The sequence below is a fragment of the Leuciscus leuciscus genome (genome assembly GCF_965113295.1).
Source record: "Leuciscus leuciscus genome assembly, chromosome: 24".
Taxonomy (NCBI): domain Eukaryota; kingdom Metazoa; phylum Chordata; class Actinopteri; order Cypriniformes; family Leuciscidae; genus Leuciscus; species Leuciscus leuciscus.
Window position 1 is genome coordinate 20,534,877 of NC_138723.1, and position 22,582 is coordinate 20,557,458.

General features: G+C 37.8%; 1 protein-coding gene and 2 long non-coding RNA genes across 3 annotated transcripts in view; 2 read left to right on the forward strand and 1 right to left on the reverse strand.

The window, feature by feature from the left end:
• foxo1b (forkhead box O1 b) overlaps positions 1 to 22,582 on the forward strand; it is a 30,598-nt gene that overhangs the window by 1,458 nt on the left and 6,558 nt on the right. The gene's annotated exons all lie outside the window — the stretch shown is intronic.
• On the reverse strand, positions 1,360 to 3,231 carry LOC309489496. The gene is made up of 2 exons (XR_014202426.1): positions 3,162 to 3,231; positions 1,360 to 3,103 (listed from the first exon to the last, which is right to left on the reverse strand). It is a non-coding gene; the product is annotated as an uncharacterized lncRNA (long non-coding RNA).
• Positions 5,401 to 14,098, forward strand: LOC309489495. The gene is made up of 2 exons (XR_014202425.1): positions 5,401 to 10,200; positions 10,427 to 14,098. It is a non-coding gene; the product is annotated as an uncharacterized lncRNA (long non-coding RNA).

The following is a 22,582-nucleotide window of genomic DNA, read 5'->3' on the forward strand; positions in this document are numbered from 1 at the left end:
GCGGTTTGTTATGGAATTTGAGGCTCGAAAGAGCTCACAGTGTTCAGAAGAATGCATAACATCCCAGTATCAGCTGCACATGATGCCAGTTCAGTTTAATCGTTGTTTAATTTCCTTGACCAAAAAGCTTGTGGTTTGTCTTTCTGCCGTCGACCTGACGTACAGAGAGGGTTAAATGATGGATCTTACAAATTTGCACAAGCTCATGTAAAAAAAGAAAGAAAAAAAAATCACCCTCATGTCGTTCCAAACCTCATATGACCTTTTTTGTTGTTTCTGTGAAACACAGTTTTTCATGCTGGTACTGAAGCTTACAAGCTTAAAAAAAAGATGCAAAACCACCATTAAAAAGTATCATAAACATGAAAAGAGTGACCATTAAAGTATTTAAAGGTTATACTTTTTGTGAGTATATAATGACATATTTTGTGCGAACTGTCCCTTTAATTTTGTAATTTATAGTAATGTGTGGAACTGTGGTCATTTTCATTGGTTGTAGTCATGTGACCTATTGTACTAGCACTCATGCAGAGGTATGTAGTAAGTTTGGTGATGTGACGACACATTTTTAAAGCTTCTTAGGTGCTTTAAGGTGGCTGATGACTATTTTGAGTCCAAGAGGGCTGCCATGAGTGAGGTGGAGCAAACAGAGAGTGGTTTCAGTGTTGAAAGAGTCTTTGTCAACCTGTCATTTATCTCTAGAGCACTTGTTCCTGTCTCTGATTCACCCCTCCATACAAGCCACTTTTGTTTCTTTGCTTGTTCTGTGTGTAAATGGAAATACAAATCCTTACCGTCACACGGACCTCCTCCCATCACTGAGCTAAAAATACCGGCAGGATTACCTGTCATTACAGGGAGACACAATTACCTGAAAGGTGTGGTCCGCCCCCCTCCTCACCGCCATTGGCTCTACACGCCACGGCAAAACATTGTCTGGACTCATCCACCTGTGACATCATAGTTTCAGCATTCCAGTCACTCATTGGATGTTTGTACTGTTGGACTGTTCTTTATCATCATAGTGTGTACATACCTGAGACTGGAAAAGTATTCTGCTTCCTTTCCCAGTAGATTCCCTTCTGCGACAGTCCCATTAACGTAGTAAAACCTGAACACCAAAATAAGGGGTTTGCTGTGGTGCAAATGTAGTGTAATGTAGTTGTATTACTCTGTCATATGATTATTATAAATGGCCCAGTCAGGACATTAGTTTAGATATGTATGGAAGCTTGTTTCCGCCACAGAACATACAAAAAAAAAAACATTTTAAAAGATAATTGCGAACTTTTTATCTCACAATTGCGAGTTTACATCTTGCAATTCTGACTTTATTTTTCAGAATTGCGAGATATAAAGTCAGAATTGCGAGATTCTAAACTTACAATTGCGAGAAATAAACTTTCAATTCTGACTTTCAATTTATATAAATTGCGTGATATAAAGTCGCAATTGCGAGATTCTAAACACACAATTGCGAGAAATAATTTTTCTCAGAATTGCATGTTTATATCTCACAATTCTGACTTTATAACACGCAGTTGCGACTTTGTATCATGCATTTCTGAGAGAAAAAGTCAGAATTGCGAGAGAAAAAGTCGCAATTACCTTTTTTTTAATTCTGTGGCAGAAACAAGCTTCAATAAACAGATGCTTGCAAGACAAATTATTCTTGCAATTGGGATAAAACCTCATGTGTTTGTCAGTTGGATACATTTACCATGGTGACATTTAAATCAGAATCATTTGCAACAAGAAAAAGTTCATTTTGAAAGACGTCAAAACTGCATCTGACAATGTAAATGTATATTGACAAATATAAGCTAGAACTGTGTGCAAACTGATCTCTTTTGTTCAGTATTTTTTAGTTCAAGCCATGAATTTGAATGTAAAAGCTAGGTCAAGGAGACTGAAGTGAAAATGCTCCCCTGCAGTGCAAATGTCTCCGGGTTCAAAGGTTAAAGGTCATGCCACCAAATTTGTGGAGCATGTCATGGGAGTCCATGTTCATACCCTCAAAGTCAAAGTGAAATAATGAGAATAGTGTTTAGACTCATTTTATGATATTCTGGCACACAGTACAGTATGCTGTTTCTTAACTCTCTTGTGTCTTTAAATATGCACACCATTGTTTTAAACGCCTTAAGTAATCAAATGCACACGCACATACAGGTAGAATTAAATGTGGGTCAGTTTTGTAACTCCCAAGTGCCCTCATAACCACCATTACTTTACAAATGGCATGTACTTTCTATTTCGCAGCCCTAGCAGTCTGCACCCAGAGCTAGAGATGTATTTATGTGTCTGTGGTTTAGTGATACTATCTTGTGTGCAGACCTACTGTAGCTTGTCTTTTTGTAATTGAAAACATGCTTTACCATTCATGTCATTTTTCTTTCACTTGTCATTTTTACCATTTAATTCCATTCATAATGTCATTACCAGCTCTAAGAGTTACTCGTCCGAATTAATAAATTAACTCATGTGGTTTTCATTAAGTTATTATAGAAAAAACATGCCTTCTCACTTCCCCCTCTTTCTCAGGCTTTTAAAAATGTTTAACTCTGAGCCCTATTTACAGCACACGAACCCAGTTACCTCTAACATCCATTGAAGTTTACCATAGGTCTTTCACCTCTCCCACTAACACACACACACGCATGCACAAACATGCAAGCTATACATTTGTACGATAGTGTTTTCAGGCCATTTCAAGGCATACACAATATTTGTTCAAGCTTATCTTGAGCAGATACTAATTTCTATTCTCGTTTGTCGGTCAGTAAGTTTCGACTGTAGGCTTACTAGCCACTGATTCTCCAAAACTAGTCAGTTTTGACCTGTTTGTGGATTCGAAGTGTGCATTAGCTAGTTTTAAAATGAAAATTCAAGAATTTTGCATTTCAGTTCTACAGTTTGTGAAACTCTGGGTCTGGAACAGATTCTTAGAATTGATCTGATAGATAAATGTCAGTACTTACAGGTGAATTGTGCAAAGGTTGAAGTTTTTTTTGTGGTTTGTAGATGATACCTGCTCTACATAATATGGGTAGTGCATAATTAGCATTGTGCAAGGTGCAGCAAAATTGAGGGGCATTCTGCTCTTTTTTTACACACACACACACACACACACACACACACACACACACACACACACACACACACACACACACACACACACACACACACACACACTCAAATTGAAAGAGAGAAAGGAAAGGGTGGAAAGGGTTCAAAATGAAATGAAAGCACATGCAGCGCTGCTTGTACCACAGACGCATGAAAGACTTCATCGCAGTGGCTTGGTGCAGACTTTGGCTCTGTGGGTATGTGGCTTTTAATCTAGAGCTACATCGGTGTGCATGCATGGGACAGTAGCGTGACAGAAAAGTTACATGTGAAAACCCTCTGAACTCATCAGATATCAGGAAAAAAGTCCCCAAACTGAAATGTCAAATGACGACAACCGGATGTCTGCGCCAAAGGTGTGATGCAGAACGAGTGTGCTATGCAGTCACCTTGAACAATTCACGTGAAACGTTATTTAATTCTGTACTTTCATTGTTGGCACCAAAAATAATAATGAATAATGGGGGATTTAATTAATTGACAGAATTGTTGAATTGGATAATTATTGTACACATTTATTGGTAATGATTTGGATTAAATTAAAGTTGAAATTAAAGTGACTTTTAGGTGAAATTAAGCTGATTTATTTGAATGGGTTTCTGTAGGTGAGATCACATTTGTAGTGGAAATCTGAATTTGAATTGAAATGATTTTCATTGAATTGCACTGAGGTGTAGCATTCCTGCAGGTAAGAAAGAAGCATGGAAGCCTAGAGCGTCCTTTGTGATGAAGACACAGAAATAGGTATGAGATAGACAGGAATTTACCCTTTAGCTTGCCAGAGACATTCCTTTAAAAAAAACTTGTTTGCGCTTGCTACGGAAAGACATATGCATTTTAGCTGGAAGCATTCCCTGGACTTATCTGAGCTGAAGTCATGCCAACTTTCGATAATTATTCTAGAAAGCAAGACAATAAGGCATTTGTGTAATGTCAGAGCCATACCACAAGAAATCACACCCAAGACATCTCACTGTGCTTTTTCTGACCACAAAAGACCAAACATGTCTTGCAACCTCTTTTCTGGTCCATTTAATGAGTTAAAAATATTACAATGATCTGTACATTTTATATATAGATAGAGCCTAGGATGATTATTTTTTTATTATTATAATTTTTTTTGGAAAGCAATTCATTCATTCGGAGAACGAGTTCAGAGATAATTTCTATATGAAAAGTCTTGTCACATTGTACTTTTCTATTTTATTCTTGTTTTATTTATTTAACAAAAGTTTAAAATAATAATTTATATTTTTGTGTTTTTGAAAGAAGTCTCTTAAGATGATCAAGGTTGCATTTATTTGATCAAACATGCAGTAAAATCAGTAATATTGTGAAATATCATTACAATTTAACTTTAATATATTTAAAAATGTAATTTATTCCTGTTATGACAAAGCTGAATTTTTAGCGTCATCCAGTCTTTAGAGTCACATAAATAGATATATTTTGTAACATTATAAATGTCTTTACTGTCACGTTTGATCAGTTTAATTGCTAAATAAAAGTATTATATATATATTTTTTTTAAATCTTACTTGCCCCAAACTTTTGAATGGTAGTGCATCACAGTTTCCAGAAAAATATTAAGCAGCAAAAACTGTTTTCAACATTGATAAAAATAAGGACCATTATTAATAATTGAGGACCAATAATTGAAAATAATTGAGCAGCAAATCAACATATTAGAATGATTTCTGAAGGATCATGTGACACTGAAGACTGGAGTAATGATGCTGAAAATTCAGCATTGCCATCACAGGAATAAATTACATTTTAAAATATATTAAAATAGAAAACTGTTAAATTCTTAATATATATGTACACACACACACATACTGTGCATATATGTGTGTGTGTAATGTTCTTTTTTATTAAAATTTTTTATGTATTATAGACAAATATATAAAAACACTGTGCGAAGATAGTGTACCATGTTTAGATTGTTCAGTACAGCTGTGTAGTCATTCAAAGTGCGTGTCTTCAAAAGGTCAACAACATCCAGACGGTGGTATATCTCCACATCTTGTTGTCAGCTCCTGTCAGTCATATCGAAGAATGCAACTTATTGGCACCATGTCTATAGTGTTGGAGGTACCATGGGAGGTCTGAATTGTTGTTAAAGGGATGGTTCGGAGTAATTTCAACCTAGGGTCCTTTGCACCATGACCTCGAGCCAAACACCCCCCAGAAGCTTTTTTTCCCTCCTTGGTCAAACATTATTAAAGTTAGAGCTTATTTAGGGATATCAGCCGAATGGCTTAGTGCAGGCGCTAATTGTCCAAGGATTTATCCCGTAAATTACCCCACTAATAATGCCCAGAATGGTACCAAACTTCTACAGTAGTACAAATAGGTTCTGTACTCATAAAACGAGGCATTGGAAAGTTTGTAAGTACATCAGGAGTTTATTTAAATAACACTTGCCTGATGGCTCATGCTACCGCTAACCCGGACATCAAGGTCACTTCCGTGATTTGGGAAAAGCCCGTAAAAGTCCTGGCAGAAAGCGATGCATAAGGATGTAGTGTAACGACGCCCAATTCCAGGAACGCACTAATATTTTGTTGGTAGTACCAGTTTGCAACAATTATTAGCTAACACTAAGTTGTCAACACTTTGGATTAAAAAAAATTGGATATACCAAAAAACTTTCTCAGCAACACCGGGTGATCGCGCGACTTTTACGGGCTTTTCCCAAATCACGGAAGTGACCTCGACATCCGGGTTAGCGGTAGCATAAGCCATCAGGCAAGTGTTATTTAAATAAACTCCTGATGTACTTACAAACTTTCCAATGCCTCGTTTTATGAGTATAGAACCTATTTGTACTACTGTTGAAGTTTGGTACCATTCCGGGCATTATTAGTGGGGTAATTTACAAGATACAACCTTGGATCCATTAGCGCCTGCACTAAGCCATTCGGCTGATATCTCTAAATAAGCTCTAACTTTAATAATGTTCGACCAAGGGAAAAAAAGCTTCTGGGGGGGTGTTTGGCTCGAGGTCATGGTGCAAAGGACCCTAGGTTGAAATTACTCCAAACCATCCCTTTAAAGCACAGCTACACCCTGCAGAGCATATATATATTCTCTTTGTTCACATTTCTTTCTAAAAATTCTCACACATAGAACTCTCCCTAAATCCAAGAGAGTTCCGAGGCATGTAGGGTCACTAAAGGGCAGCTGAGGGTATTTTGTAGGCACCACTGTACTCCAGCCTTACTGCACAATCACAGGAGGTGACAACAACTCTCCAGCATTGTGGAGAGAGAGAGGAGAGAAGGAGGAGGAATAGAAGGGGAAGTGGGTTACTAGGGAAAAGCGTCAAACATCCTCCATTCCTGAGCACTGCGCTCATTTCCATCTTCGCGTGTTCCTTAAAGCATTTCCTCTGCGTTTCATGTGTTTACAGAGGGACATCAGTGAAGTTGGCTTGAACCTCTTCATTTTCTTGTTTGTATTTGTAACATCAACATTGTGCCATGTTTCTGATACCAAACATCCATGATGTCATGCTTAACAGTCATTTTTGGAACTTTTCCCCCTCTGTCCCTATGTTTTTCACTTTTAAAAGCACTAAGACAACATCAGAAAGAATGTGAGATCGTTGATTCAACATTGATTGCTGACACTGAAACTGATTCAATGTTAAATCCGTGATTAGCAGGACTTGTTTTTATCCTAAACGATTGGATCATGGGTGTGATTATTCAGAATGTTTCCTATTGTGTTTCATAAAAGAAAATCAAATGGGTTTGAAATTACTTAAAGGGATGGTTCGAAGTAATTTCAACCTAGGGTCCTTTGCACCATGACCTCGAGCCAAACACCCCCCCAGAAGCTTTTTTTCCCTTGGTCGAACATTATTAAAGTTAGAGCTTATTTAGAGATATTAGTTAGTGGTTAGTGGTGATAGCATGAGCCATCAGGCAAGTGTTATTTAAATTAACTCCTGATGTACTCACAAACTTTCCAATGCCTCGTTTTATGAGTATAGAATTTGTACTACTGTAGAAGTTTGGTGCCATTCTGGGCATTATTAGTGGGGTAATTTATCAGATACAACCTTGGATCCATTAGCGCCTGCACTAAGCCATTCGGCTGATATCTCTAAATAAGCTCTAACTTTGATAATGTTCGACCAAGGGGAAAAAAAGCTTTCTGGGGGGGTGTTTGGCTAGAGGTGATGGTGCAAAGGACCCTAGGTTGAAATTACTCCAAACCATCCCTTTAAGGTTGAGTAAATGATGTTAATTTTTCAATTTTCAAACCTAAAAATATTTTAAAAGCATTATTTTCTATGACTCGAAACTTTCCTGTCCCTCTGACATCCCGCTCCTCTTAAAAAGGGTCACTGACCTAAGAATTTCTCCAAGAGTTGTCCAGTGCAGTGCTGCTGTATCCGTGTCTCTCTGTTACAGAGATGCAGAATCTTGAAAAGCCGCTCTCTCTGAGAAAACACTGATGAATGACTTCCCCTGTTTTATTTTCTACCACTAATCATTCTAAGCATTGATTAGACTTCTGAGTCCATGTCCTTCCTGTGTATGTAATTCATGTTCAGAGAATGCCTGCACACGCTCTTCTCCTTTTCCTCTTGTTTCCATTTTCATAAATAGAGAATTATTAGTAGAAATATGTTTTGTGACTTGAGCATCTTGTGGCATTTTTTTTTTTTTATCATCAGAAGTTTGTACCTAAAGTTTGTATTTCTTTTCCTTGTGAAGACATACAGGTATGTTAATATACATTATGCATTTATTATTTGAAATTATTTATATTATATTTTTAAAATAATATTATATTTAAAAAAATAATGCAAAGTACAATTGTATGGGCAGTAGGGGTGTGTATATATATTTATATACAGTATATATATATATATATATATATATATATATGTGTGTATATGTATATGTTTTGGATCCCGCCTACTATCACATCATATCTGCCCCAAAGGGATCTCATTAAAACTATGGCTAAATCAAACATGACCCTTTTCTCTTCCCTCTGTGAGAGCAGTGAAATCCTTTCCTTTAATGAAAAACTTTTGCCACTACTGAAGCTTTGTCATGTTGAGGCCAGTGGCTCTGTTGGAACCTTTGGCTTGAGGTTATTTTTGCACTTTCCTGTAAAAACAGTGCACACGTCTACCACAATGAGTGATGATGCGTTTCCTGCTGAGTGGCTGGAAAATAGCGACATTCCCTCCCCTGAAAAAGACACACACACACACACAGACACACTCACCCTGGCCAGGGAGACGGGGGGCACCAGAGTTTGACATCAGAACTCGTCGTCAGCCTGTCTGGTTTATTCCAGAATACAGACTTGACTCTGCTTGTACAGTATGAAGCAGTTTTACCTTCCTCTAAAAGCACATGGAAATGAATGATAATGCTAACTCCCACTGAATCAAATTTTCGAAAACTCAAAAATTAGGTTGAACGTCATGTTTTTAATGGTCAATACGTAAGCCTGCACAGATTTTTGTGTGCTTTCTTCTTTGCTTTTTTTGCACTGATTGAGCTGAGAGTCATACACACTTATTGGTTGCTGAACGCGTTATCAGATTAACTACAATATTTACTAAATGAAGAGAAGAGATGGAGGATAAGTAGATTTTTTTGTGAATGATGTGCATGTGATGGTCTGTGGAGATTTTTCTGAGAAACAATATTCTTCTTGAGGTATTGTAGGACCAGACTTGATTTATCCATGGGATTTGATTAAATCATGAATGTTAGGCAGCGAAATTATTGGTTATAATTACTTTTCCCCACCCACTCGGCCTTGGTCACATCAGCAGAAAAGGGAAGTTGTTTTAAGTGCCTGGGAAACTAAATAATTGAAAAATTCAGTTATCGAATTTGTGAAATCTGGGATATCGTGAAAAATGGGGAATGGAAAAACAAAGATTGGTAATCATATCTGTAAAAGTCCTGATCATTCGTAGAAGTTCTTTAAAAACTGGTCACTTTATATTTCAAGTTTTCATTACATAAAATGTGTTTGGTATTGGGGAGGAGAACGAGAGACAGAGGGACAGGAGGAGTGTTATTCTTTACACCGTCTCACAATAACACACACGCCCCTGCAGGCCTCTGGGGGCCATTTGATGGGGGGGGGGGGGACTCCTCCGCATCCTGTAACACACACATGTACACGTGCAAACGCGCACTCATAACATAAACACAAACGCACACACCCACAAAGGCACTTTTGCTCCCATATACATGCACACATAGGCCAGGTGCTTTTCTTCAGAGGGTGTTCCCTCAGAAGGGGGTCCCTGTGCTCTGTTTCTCTCTTTCTTTCTCTCTCAGGGGAGTGGATACTGGTGGGCAGAAAGACCCATAATGCTTGGCGCCTTACTGGAAGTATGTGTTTTTCTCAGTGGCTTGTGACATGAAGCGTTACCACACGTGCAGTATACCAACTGGCACCGGCACGGCCTTAACGTACGTCTCTCTTTTCTCAAGATTGACATACCATTGAGTGGCAGAAAAAGCCTACATCCGAATTTCTCAAAAGCATTTTTCATTCACCGTGAGGGTTAGAGGAAGTAAGTGGACACTTGTTGATGTGGGAAAGCCGTGATAAAGAGATGAATGTGTGTGAGAGAGTGTGTTTGAGCACTCTTTTTCTGTTTGCGGGAAAAAAGCCAGAGATGAAAAGAGTGTAGATAAGGCATGCTCACATGACCTTGGCCTGGCTGTGTATGTCCATTCCTCTTCCTCTACAAAGATGTGATGTCACTTCCTGTAAGTATCCTTGGCTTAAAGATTTTTTTATTGAACTGTTGCCTACACACACACATATTCTACATTTCAAAAGTTTGGACTTGGTAAGATTCTTTGAAAGACCTTTAGGGACTTCCTCATTTGTAAATCTGGTGTAAAAATAAAGTAATTAAAGTTTTTTTTAAATGTAAATATGCTGAAAGTTTTCTGTGATGGGTAGGTATAGGGTTAGTGTAAGAGGATAAAATATAGTTTGTACAGTATAAAAACCATTACGTCTATGGAATGTCTCCATTTAGATAGCTAAGTGTGTGTGTGTGTGTGTGTGTGTGTGTGTGTGTGTGTGTGTGTGTGTGTGTGTGTGTGTGTGTGTGTGTGTGTGTGTGTGTGTGTGTGTGTGTGTGTGTGTGTGTGTGTGTGTGTGTGTGTGTGTGTGTGTGTGTGTGTGTGTGTGTGTGTGTGTGTGTGTGTGTGTGTGTGTGTGTGTGTGTGTGTGTGTGTGTGTGTGTGTGTGTGTGTGTGTGTGTGTGTGTGTGTGTGTGTGTGTACAGGTTTATATAACACAAAGAAAACCTGAGATAACCTACATTGTGGGGACCAGCCATCCAGCGGTCCCGAGTATGTGTGTGTTTGTTCTGACTTGGTGTGGTACAGTGCAGGGGGTCTCTGTGTGTGTGACACTGGTATGTGAAGCATGCTGGCTCATTGTATTACGTTAAGTATGGTTTACTGTAATTACTCCTCCATGGGCCCCAATGTATGCATGCAAACCTGGAAGCTATTTTAAAGTTAGCGAATAAGACATTTAAATGGATTGTTTACCCAAAAATGAAAATTCATATTTTTACCCTTGTTAATTTAAATCTTTATGACTTTCTTTCTTGAGTGGAGCACAAAAGGAGTTGTTTTCAAGAATGCACATGTGCTCTTTTTCCATACAATGAAAGTAAATGGATATTAGGACTGTTGAGCTACAAAAAATGTCAGCAAAGATCCATTAAAGTAGCGCAGTTGCTTACTTATCTTAACTGTGCATTCAAGCATATATTCTATAGATTGTATAATTTCAAGATTTAAAGAAAAAACAGAATGGTGTGACTTTAGATTTGTAAAATTATGCTACATTAGACACACTAGCAGAAAGTGAAAACAGCAGAAGGACTGAATGAAAATGCAAATGTACTATCTAGCAGTAGGTGGCGCTTATGGAACAACAGCGATTTCATTTCCTTGTAAACAATGAGCTTGTTCAGTATCTGCTAGCGCGTCTGCTCTCCTCTTAGCGTCTGTCTTCAGTGTGTTCTGTCTCTGACCTATGTTAACGTCCTGTTTACAGACTTTGTAATATTTCCACACAAATGGCATTTTGGGAAATGATTGCAGTGCAGTTTGTGCGCAAGCCTAGAATTGAGATCGGCCAAAATAAAAGAAGCAAAACCTGGTCAATATCGATTTATGGCCGGTCGACTGATGCATCTCTATTTTGGTGTGCAGAAAAGAGCGGCATGAACATTCTCCAAAATTTCTAAAAAACTAAGAAAGTCACACAGGTTTGGAACAACATGAGGGTTAGTAAATGATGACAGAATTTTCATTTTAGGATGAACAAGTACTGTAGATCTCAGACCTTTATACCTTGACTAGTACAAACCATCTTTGTTTCTGTGCATGTTTTAAGGACAATATGCCAAACCTCTTTGTAGACTCAGTCTTTCCATTTAACCCAGAGCTAAAGGTGAGAGAAAGTAAAAGAAATTGAAAAGACTTGAAAGGGCGAAATGAACAGTCAAGCTCATTTAGAGAGTGACAGAGTTCATGTCGGGTCAGCCTGTTATTAGAGCAGAAAGAAAAAAGAAGCCACAGCAGGTTGCTCTGGTTTCACGTCCCCCAAAACACACACACATTCTTTCAAAGGCACGTATAATTCATTTGAAATGTCACAGTGTGATCTATAATAGAAAAGGTGGCATTTGTAAACCAATCAGCCAATCATTTCACTCAAGAGAAGAGCTGAATCACCTAAACGGGCGTGTGTGTGTGAGAGAGAGAGTGCGTTTCATTTCGATCTTTTCTCTTACATGCTTTTTAGTTTTCTCTGCCTTTCCTGCCCCTCCCTGAAGCGACCACATGAAATGATAGAACGACAGATCTGAGTTCAACCCAGGTGTTTGCGCTTGTGTGCGAGATTTAGTTCGTAAAGGTGGGACTGGATTAGTTGGGTGGGGTGTGGAAAGCAGTTAGAAAAGCATGATAAACCTCAGCGGGTGTCGAGATGACTGTGACCTCCTACCCTCTTTGTCCCTGTATACATGTGTGCAAACATGTTGGTGGGAAATGCATGTGTGTAACCACTCAAAACACCTCACAGGCAGGTAAAATCACACATGAGATATTTCACTTGTTTCTCCTCTCCTCAGTTGATTCTCCTAGAGAGCGAAGGGAGACTTTTGACTCTTCAAACTTTACAAAAATCTCATGTGTTTCTTCTCAGATTTACCAACATTTGCAATCAAAAGTCAGAGATTCAAACATTGCTAATCAAGTATGCCAAGATTAGCTGGTAAATCTGGTGGTTGACCTATGAATTATTGCTAGTTATGCTAGATAAGAAGCCTGGTTGGATAACAGGCATCCAAAACAGACTGTCCAAATTAGTTACTATACACTACCATTCAAAGGTTTGCTCTCGTTTAAAAAAAATAAAAAATGTAAAGAAATGTATACTTTCAGCAAATATGCATTAAATTGACAGTAAAGGCATTTATAATGTTACAAAAGATTTCCATTTAAAATAAAAACTGTTCTGTCATGACAACTCTCGGGAGATTGGTATGGTAATAGAGATTGGCATTGGAATGGATTTGGCAATGTTAATGTATTTGGTTTTGGCTGAATAGATCTGCTACGCTGCTGTAGAGCAAGAGACTTGCTACTACAAATACATTCATATTAGACACTGCTGTGAGCATGTAAGACATGATGCTGCTGCTGCACGTGTAATGTACATGAATTATGTAGCAGATCTATACAGGTGGAGCTGGGGAAGGGGGAGGGTTCTGAAAGCATGCTACAGACTAATAACAGCAAACACTGCCAAGTATTTGATTGTTTGAGCAGCAAGCTCATTGGCCGCTGATGCAACAGCAACCAATCAGCTGTGATATGTAGATAATGACATGATTGCTACCAAATAAGTTAAAGTCCTACAGTATCAGCCTGCACCATCTAGAGTTTCATGCCAGAACTAGGCTATACTTTTTAACTTTTTGTTCATCAAATGATCCTAAAAAAAAAAAAAAGTCTCATGGTTGCAATCAAAATATTAAGCAGCACAACTGTTTTCAACATTGATAATACAAAATGTTTTTTTAAGCCGCAAATCATCATTAATAAAAGATCATGTGGCACTGAAGACTGGAGTAATTATGTTGAAAATTCAGCTTTCCCATCACGTAAATAAATAAAAGTCATATAAGCTTCAGAGACTTCTTTCAAAGACATTCATTAATCACAAATATTTTAGGAGAAATATCCAAGACAAATCTGATACTGTCATAAAAGATAACTCCAACAAGTATGTAAAAGAACCTCTTAGTAATAAAAAGTTTATTTGGCCAAGATTAAAGGGTTCAAAGTGCTAAACGTCTTAGTTTTATTTGAAACTACAGTTAATCAGTCATTTTTCACAATCAGACGACTTAGAATTGTTGCTTAGAGCTGCAAAAACATAATTTACTCATTACAGTGACTGATTGATAAACACTGCAATCAGGGACTCTCTTCACACGTCAGATAACACAAAAGCGGTTCCTCTTATCAAAGGTAACTTCCTGTTTGGCGCTGAGTCTCATTGGTCCATCGTAGAGCAGGTCTTTGTATCATTTATAAGGGCATTTTACTCCCCAAAGGTCGCGGCCCCTATTTGGGTCTGGTCTGTGCCCGTGCGGAGCCCTGTGGTCTGGCAGAGCGAGAGGGCAGACAGGGCTCCTATCAGCTTCACGCAGCTTTTCCTGAACGGATGGGCCAAGGAGGGTGACGGGCCCTCTCTCTAACTGCACATGTGGGACTTCAAGTTTTTCTCTTTGTCCCCTTCTCCCTCTCCATCTCTGTTTCACTAACTCAAAATAACTCAGTTGCCAGTATGCATACTAATACAAACATTTACACTCACTTTTGCATATGTTTTTTGACTACTAACCAAAAAAGAAAGAAAAGAAAACAGACTTTGAACAAGCAAGATTAGGGCTCTTTGCAGTTTATGTGTTTATCCCTAACGTTAAGCATGAGCAGTATTGTGCTATTCTTTATAGTATCAGGCAGATTACAGTTCTCAGCACGCAAAGGAACCACGTGTATGTGTGTGTTCACATGTATCTCATTGAGTTCATCATCTCATCTTTTCCTGTCCCTTCTCTCTGCAACCACATGAAATGAAGGTAAAGTGCAGCCCTGCGTGTTTAATGTAGCTGAAGATTTCTTTAGAAGTGCAGGTGCTTTTGTTACTCCAGTGAGAATATACTCTAGATTACAGTGCTACTGTTTTTCTGTAGTATTGAGAAAATATCTAAACATCACTCTGTGAAAGGTCTGAAATCTGTTTGCGGTCTGATATTGGATTCAGTTTATGTGTATAGTTTAATTAATTAATTAATTATAATTAGTATTTTATATTCTTAATTATAATCAATCTTTTGTAGTTTTTCATTAGATATCAATCATTTAAAAAATATAAATAGTTACATATTAAATATATAGATATATATATTTTTGTGTATAATTTAAACTTTACTAAAACTAAAACACAATGTAACTAGATTTTTGCTTGTTTTTGAAGAAAATTTTAGTGGTATTCACCCGTGCAAAACACCACCTAAGGTATGGTGGGTTGTTGCCTAAAGCATGTGGTTGCTTCAGTTGGTTTTTAGTAGTACTGTACGGTTGCTAGGGTGTTCTGGGTGGTTGCTAGGTCCAAATCAAAGAGATCACCTCCAAGGTCCCTCCTTCAATGTAAGTCACCGCCCCTCAAAAAGCTGCATGATTTGAGGCATCAATTATGTCTGTAGAATAAACCATACAAGGCATGTTACACGTCATAGTTTAATACCAAAAAGATTTATGAAAAAGTAAATGAAAAGTTCAACGAGATAATTTTATTCCTATTCTACAAACTCTGAGAGCAATGCTGCATGCATGTACAGTAAACTTATGTCTGTGTGTATTTGCGTAAATAGGAGAGTAAAAGAACCAACCTTGAGTTTTTCATTCATAACAGGTTCACTGACACGCAAATGTATTTATTCTCTTCTTTTTCACACTAGTGCTAAATATTTACAATGAAGGAGAGAGAGAGATAAAGCGGATGTGCGCAGGAGGAAGTGGTTAGCCCATTGAAGTCTCTTGTCAGGGCTTATCTCTGAGGACCTCTCTCCATTCTCTGTTGAACTTGTGCATTCCACTTGTGTTTATTTCCTCCCACTGAAATCTCGCCCACTGACACTCTTGTCCAGATCAGAACTTGGGAAAAGCACTTTAGTCATTTCAGGGGTAAAAAATCTAGATAAACTAGTTGGCCGAATTAGTTGTCGGATGACTATTTTATCTAGATTTGTTTTTGACTAATGCCTAGATACCAGACATAATGAGCCTTGGTGCACACGTGGAACCTGCAGGTTTGAGTCCAGGCTTCATCTTGTGCTGATCCCACCTCATCTATTCCCTCAAATAATTTCCTTTCTCAATTGAAAAAGGAAAATGCCATTCCTTTCAAACTGTTCGTTTACTGCTTTGTGTGCATATGGCAAGGAGGGAGGTGTAGTATTATGTTTGTTTGTGAACACCAGGCACTCGTCTGTCAGATCGCACCTGGTCTTTGGAAGCGCTGCTTGTTTACTTGGACTGGCGTTCGTTGTCAAGATGTCATGCCTGACTGGCTGCAGTCAAACAGCTGTGCAGGAGTTGTCCAATCCACTGGCGCCACTGTTTGAATGTGTTCTCAGTAGAGCATTTTACACCACGTCTACACTTCAAGTGCATTGCCCGAGCTAGAGCTTTCCCGTTATTAACATAACAAAGCAAGTGCATAACTTATTGTGAGCGAGTATTATGTCTCTTCAGACCCAAATACTGATGAAAAACTGTCCATATCTATATCTCAAAATCAAGAAAATCTTTAGATCTCACACTGGCAACTTTATCTCTTACAATGGGGGCATTATATTTCTTAATTATGACTTTTAAGTCTCACAGTGTTATTTAATATCTCACAGTTGCAACTTTATAGCTCACAGTGACTTAATAGCTGCAATTCAGAGGCTGCATGTACAGTGTATATATATATAAAAAGTGGTTAAAAGGTTGAATTACATATTAATAAGATAATAGTAAATAGATAAATAGTAAATAGTTTGTACTCTTTATTATGCACAGAAATGGACCATGGTGAACGTATTTAGACATGTTGTGAACCCTGTTTTTGTTTTCAGACAGTTGAATATAACTTTCAGAAAAGTCCAGTACAAACGTTACTGCCGCTCATCAACGGTAGCAATCCTCCGTAGGCTAGTCCGAACTTCACTGCCTTCGAGGGTGTAGCCTCTGAATTGGGACACAGCTAATGTCTCGCAATGTGACTTAAAATCTCACAGTTGTGACTTTGGGCCTGATTTACTAAACGTGGCAAATTAACATGAGAGCACAGATGGGAGTGGAAAGTTCTGGGGTGCGTTTCCCAAAGCCAACTATGGTCGCAAGTTCTGTCGTTACCAATAGAGTTCAATGGAAATTGCGATCATAGTTGGCCAACAATGCTTTTGGGAAACGCACCCCTGCGTGTGATCTACTGACTGTGTTCTTTAGTACTGCAAATTAAAGAACACAGATGCAGCCGGATCATTTCCATAATGACCAACGCAATCTACCAAAAGCAGCGCAAATAAGCATCTGTTTTAAGACATGCTTATTTTGGGCGGTAAATAATGGAGCAAATACCTCTAAATTGACTAGCACAAACCTTAGTAAATCACCTTGCGTGATTCATTTAAATAATCTCCTCCCTTAAATTTTGTGTCTTAAAGGGAAACTCCAACAAATGCAGAAGGTCATCTGCAAAAATAACTGTGCCCACACCTTTTCAGTGCTAATTTTTCACTGCGTGTCTTTAGTAAATCCTGACAGTAGTTTTTAACACCAAAAGGGGGTTTGTGCTGGCGCATTTATCTCATAAATTGTGAAAATCTCAGTTGCGACTTTCATAATTATGACTTAATATCTCACAATGTGACTTTGCATCTCACAGTTGCGACTTTACATCTCGTAATTGTGAGCAGGTTGACTTTATATTCCTCAATTTGATTTTCTTTATTATTTTACAATTACCCGTTTCATTTTTTTTTCTCCAAGGCAGAAATTAATTAGTTTTACTTAATTAATTACTTAATTGGTTTCTAATGAAGTGATCCGTTTGAAATCTTTGTTCTCTTTGAACACGTGAGAGCGAGTTGGTTTGGTTATGTTGTGAAGGTGATGGCTGATTAATAATGCCTGCTTGTTACTGAGTGGCAGTCGGTGTGTGTGCTGTCTGGGGTGTCAGACAGGATGCAGATGGGGTACCTCGGACTTGTTTATAAATCCCTCAGGAGATCTGACGCACACACGTGCACACACAGACACACACACTTAAACACAGTGACCACTTAAGCACGGCTTATTGACACCTATCATCACTGCAGAAATAGCTCTGAGTTATAGAATACAAATGTGTTTTTCACACATGTGCACGCACACACACACACATTACAGTATGACACACACTTATTTGCTACTGCACCTGCTACTACAAGCAAATTTGCTTCTGTTTACCAATTTGTCATATACTGACCTGCAAAAAAATCCCTCTCTTTGAAATGACATTTACTGAATGTGCCAGAAAACCGTTTAATATTTATTTATTTATTTATTTTTATGTGATGATGGTTAGAAAAAAAACTGGATTGAATTCAGATTTTATGTCCTGGATTTTTTTATTTTTTATCATTTAATAAATAAATAAAAAACAATTCATTTATTAAATATTAATAATAATTATTCATATTTTGTTGCATATGTCATTTTAGAGTTTAATTAAAAATTAAATTAAATAGCTATAACAATGTAATTTGACAGATGCATTTTTTTCCCCTGATGATGGTTTGATTAACATTTAAACTCAATTTATATTTTTATTAATAAATAAATAATAATTATCGATTTAATTATAATTATTTTTCATCTTAATTATATTTAATTAATGTGTTGCAATTCTTAATTTCATTAATTTGATTTTAAAAACATAAATATTTATAGATTAAAATATATTAAATGTTTAGTGTGTATAATATATATATTAAATTTTTTTAATAAGAAATAACTTTAACACAATATAATTGGAGTGGCATTTGCCAATGCAAATTTTTCCTGCTGATGGCTGCATTTCATGGCGATGCTTCGATTATTGATTTCATTCATTCATTGTGGAATTTATTCTGCCTGACAAACCTGTAACGGCCTTAAATAGATGAGTTTCAGTTTGCACAAACCTGAGCACACTTCCCACCCATCTGTGTAGAAATTGGTGCATTGGTCCATGTTTTTTCATCTCGCACGTCAATTGACTCAAATCTTAACTAAAGGGGATTTTAATGCACACTTTTCTTTACGGTCTCAGATTAGTTGGGGCTATCCCAGATCTGAGTCCAAAGGTCAATGTGTAGCCTTCAGATAGCTTGCGTACCTGTGATAAGAGGGGTAGAGAGAGGTGAAGGCCCCACACCACATAAAGAAGTCACATGTGACCAGAGGTAGGCACCACAGAAACTGCTATTTTTTTTTTCACACGGACTGTGGAGGGGAAATTTGATAAATCTATTGAAAAAGGTTTAATTCACCCTAAGTTACAATTCTTTCATTATTCCAACATTCTTAATTTCATTCAATAACCATATGACTTGTTCGCTATTTTTCTAATATTTGAAGCTATACAGTATCTCTGTGTGGGGAACAAAATTAAATGAAATACATTTTTGATAATTCGCCTTAGCTCTCAAATGTCATTTTTGTGTGCATTTTAACAACATCTAGGATTCACATCCTTGACACAGCTGAATTGACGCATTAATGTGTCTGTTTTTGAATGTTTGTCGAAATCTAAAGGGCTTTTTTCTGATTTCTGGGGGAGCAGATATCATGCAGATCTGGCTATTACTAATTTCCTGTACTGTCCATTATAAAGCTGACCTCAGATCAGTAGTCAAAGACTAACTGCAGGCTTGAATCTATTGTAAGGGTATTGAGCAAATAAACAATCATAGCTGAACCCGTTACTGTTTGGGCATCAGCGTCATTTTGTTCTTTTTGAACAAGTGATTTCTAGTTTGATTAGAAAACTGTGACACCTTCCTCGTCGCATTCCTGTAGTGACTCACATCCTGCCACCGGGCCTGGTGTGCATGTGCTAAGTGTGTGCACATGTGCTCTGAATGTGATCTGCTAAAATTACTTGATGAATTTATGCATGAGTACACTGGGACATGCACAAAATTCTTTCTTTCTTTCTTTCTTTCTTTCTTTCTTTCTTTCTTTCTTTCTTTCTTTCTTTCTTTCTTTCGTGTATCGAGTATAGAGTTCAAGAGTTTACATTATTTGAGTACATCAAACTTGGTAATCTGGAAAACCAAAAAAAAAGGGGGGGAAATAAATAAAAATGTGTTTAGAGAAAAAATGTTTTTATGGTTAAGAACAGCTTGTTTTAAATTTGTAAAACATGCATATTTCTCTATCGCCTTATAATTTTTTTTTAATTGTTGAATTTTGTTCAAATTAAGGGGGGAGGGATTGGGAAAGGTCCGCGAGCCGGGACTCGAACTAGGGTTGCCCGAAGCATGAAGGCTCTATATGTCGGGGCGCTGTCCACGAGGCTATCGGTGCCAATTTAAAGTTCTTAAAAGCACCTTAAAATCACTAATAATTCAATAACACTGTTTAATGTAATCTTAACAAATCTCAAAAGGAATATTCCTATTTCATGTACATTATAGTGTTTGAATGTTAAAATAGCATTTAACATTTATTTTAATTTGTAGTGTTTTATTTTTATTTATTTAAGTAAAAAGTATTTTAATTTCATTTTAATTCATTTTAATAGACATAATTATGTACATAATTATCAGCAACAGTATCAAACTAAATTTTAATATCCATACATCCCTATTTTTCTTGTGAGTGTGTCTGTCTTTCTCTCCCTCACTCTCTCTCAGTCTCCGGGTGGAGCGAGGCTGTGCTGTGGGGGTTCTGTTACAGTGTAGACAGACGCCAGACAGCCCCATACGTTATTACTCTCACTGTGTCTGTATGCAAGGGTCTGTCTTCACTACTGGAGAGCCTGTCCTCCTCTACACACAGGCACAGGCACAGACACACACACAGCGAACTCATCGACCCCATCCCTCTCAGCAGGAAAACATTCCCGCTGCCCCGCCTCTACCTCAACACACTCCTCCTGACTCAATCCCTACTCCCTGCCTCTGTCTCAACCCCTTTACTTTCCATACTGGTACCTCTCTTTCTCATTTTATCTCTATTCCTCCAGCTCTTCCTTTTCCTCTCACTCAGCATCCTTTCTGCAACTCTTTTTTTTTTTTCTCCCCCTCTTCCTAGCAGGGCCAGTTGAACGGGTCAGTTGACCTCTAGTAATTACTTGAGTGTTCAAGACCCAGACAGAAGTGTTTTGCATTCACTCTGTTCAAATCCGTGCTGTCCACTCTCTTCTCAGATTCTGTGATGTGGAAGCTGTGTTTCCCTTAACTTGACCTCTAAGGTCGTGACCTTCAGGATCAAAGGTTGGAGGTGACCTCCTGCTGACCTCCCTCTGTGGCTTGAGCCTCTGCTTTCCCTCTTCCTACCAATCTACTTCCTGCTACACAGGAAACGGGACTGTTGATCCCGCCAGTAAAGTGCCACTTGATTTGGTCACTTCCTGTAGGACATTCTTCAATGAAATATTTTACTTAAAATGTACTAATACATCAGGTATAATAACAATCTACTTCGCATGGACCAGTACAGTCAGACTGCTTCAACTGTTAAGTATTGATCTTTCCACAAAAACATAGTCCATTTGAATGTTTTAGAGACACATAATCAATAAGAATATAGCCAGAAACTCTTTCCCTTTGAAAGATCCTAAGTGTTTTTACATGTAGAGCCGTGTAGTCTGTATTTAAGATAGAGGTAGCAGTTACAATTACCTGCTTAGGTGTTCTTATTTCCCTTCTGTTTTGTTTTCTCTTGTGGACATTACTTGAATTATACTTAGGCAGGCCTTGTATTTATTTAATTTTTTTTGAAAAAGGATTATAATGTTGGATTATGATGGATGATAGCACGTATTTACTTTTAGATCCGAGACCAAGTACCAAGACGCAGATACCTCTGTTAAGTGTACTTGTTTTTTTCTATTTCGGAGGATAAATTGAGTAATTATAGCCATTTATCATTATATTAATTTTTTATATTTATTCAGCTCATGATTATTGGAAAAATGTGCCTGTGGCGACATTTCTGCTAAATGATATTATGTTGGACGGTATGGGTATTCTCAGACTTCACACTTGCCATGTTTGCTTCGATTAAAACGACCCCTGGTGTGATCGCTCTGTTAGTGCGGTTCATTTGAATAAGTGTGAACGCTGCCACCCGAAACCTGGTGCGCACCAAACAAGCGAACCAAGACCCCTGAAAAGATGGGTTTCGTTCCGCTTCCAAACGAACTCTGGTGCGGTTCAACTGAAATATGAACGTAAAATGGACCAAAGACATGTTAAGTAAACAAGAACAGGGAGATGAGACCCTAAAAAGGACAGAATGCTTATGCATACCTGTTTTTTCTCGTCATAGTCGTGATGTTGCCCAGCGGTACAGGCTTCAGAACCGCGTCTTCTCGCAGCAGATCTTCATTTGTGTGTGTGATGGAGTGATTCCTGATGCTGTTTTGACTCCTTTACACATTTTATATGCTCTTCACGAGTTCTCAGCTGGTCAAAATACTATCATATGTAGGCTACGCACATACAACAAGTGTGTTTATCCCAGCACACAGTATTGTTTTGGATGTTTGGTAAGTTCCATCGCAATGCGTCATAAAAGCTGACCAATCAGGTTGTGAACATATTCCTTTAATTTCGGTGATAAAAATGCCAATCTGAACGCTAAGCGGACCAGAACTAAATGTTTTTTGTTCTTTTGGTCCGAACCAAGCGAACCGGACTACAAGTGTGAACACACCCTATGACGGCAGTTCAGAAATGAATTGTCCGATCAGCGCTGCTAATAGGATTAATGCTCTATTGTGGTAAAAAATAACATACCACTAACTCCAATCCCCACCCTAAACCAAAAGCCTTAACAAAAGCAAATGTGAGAGAAAAAAACATTTGCTGAATCAACCATACCATTTTAGCTCCACATCGCAAGTGCAGTGCTGTACCAGGTGAGCTACCAAGCAAGTTTACAACATCAGAAAAGCCACACAAACAGAGTTGGTTATGTGATGCAAGTGTCAAAATGTATTAGTTTATGAATCTTACACTATGGTAAAAGTATTTTGAGTTTACAAAGTTTTGTGCAAGGAACCGTGCAAATTTTTTATAATTTTTTTTATCTTCCTCTGTAATCAT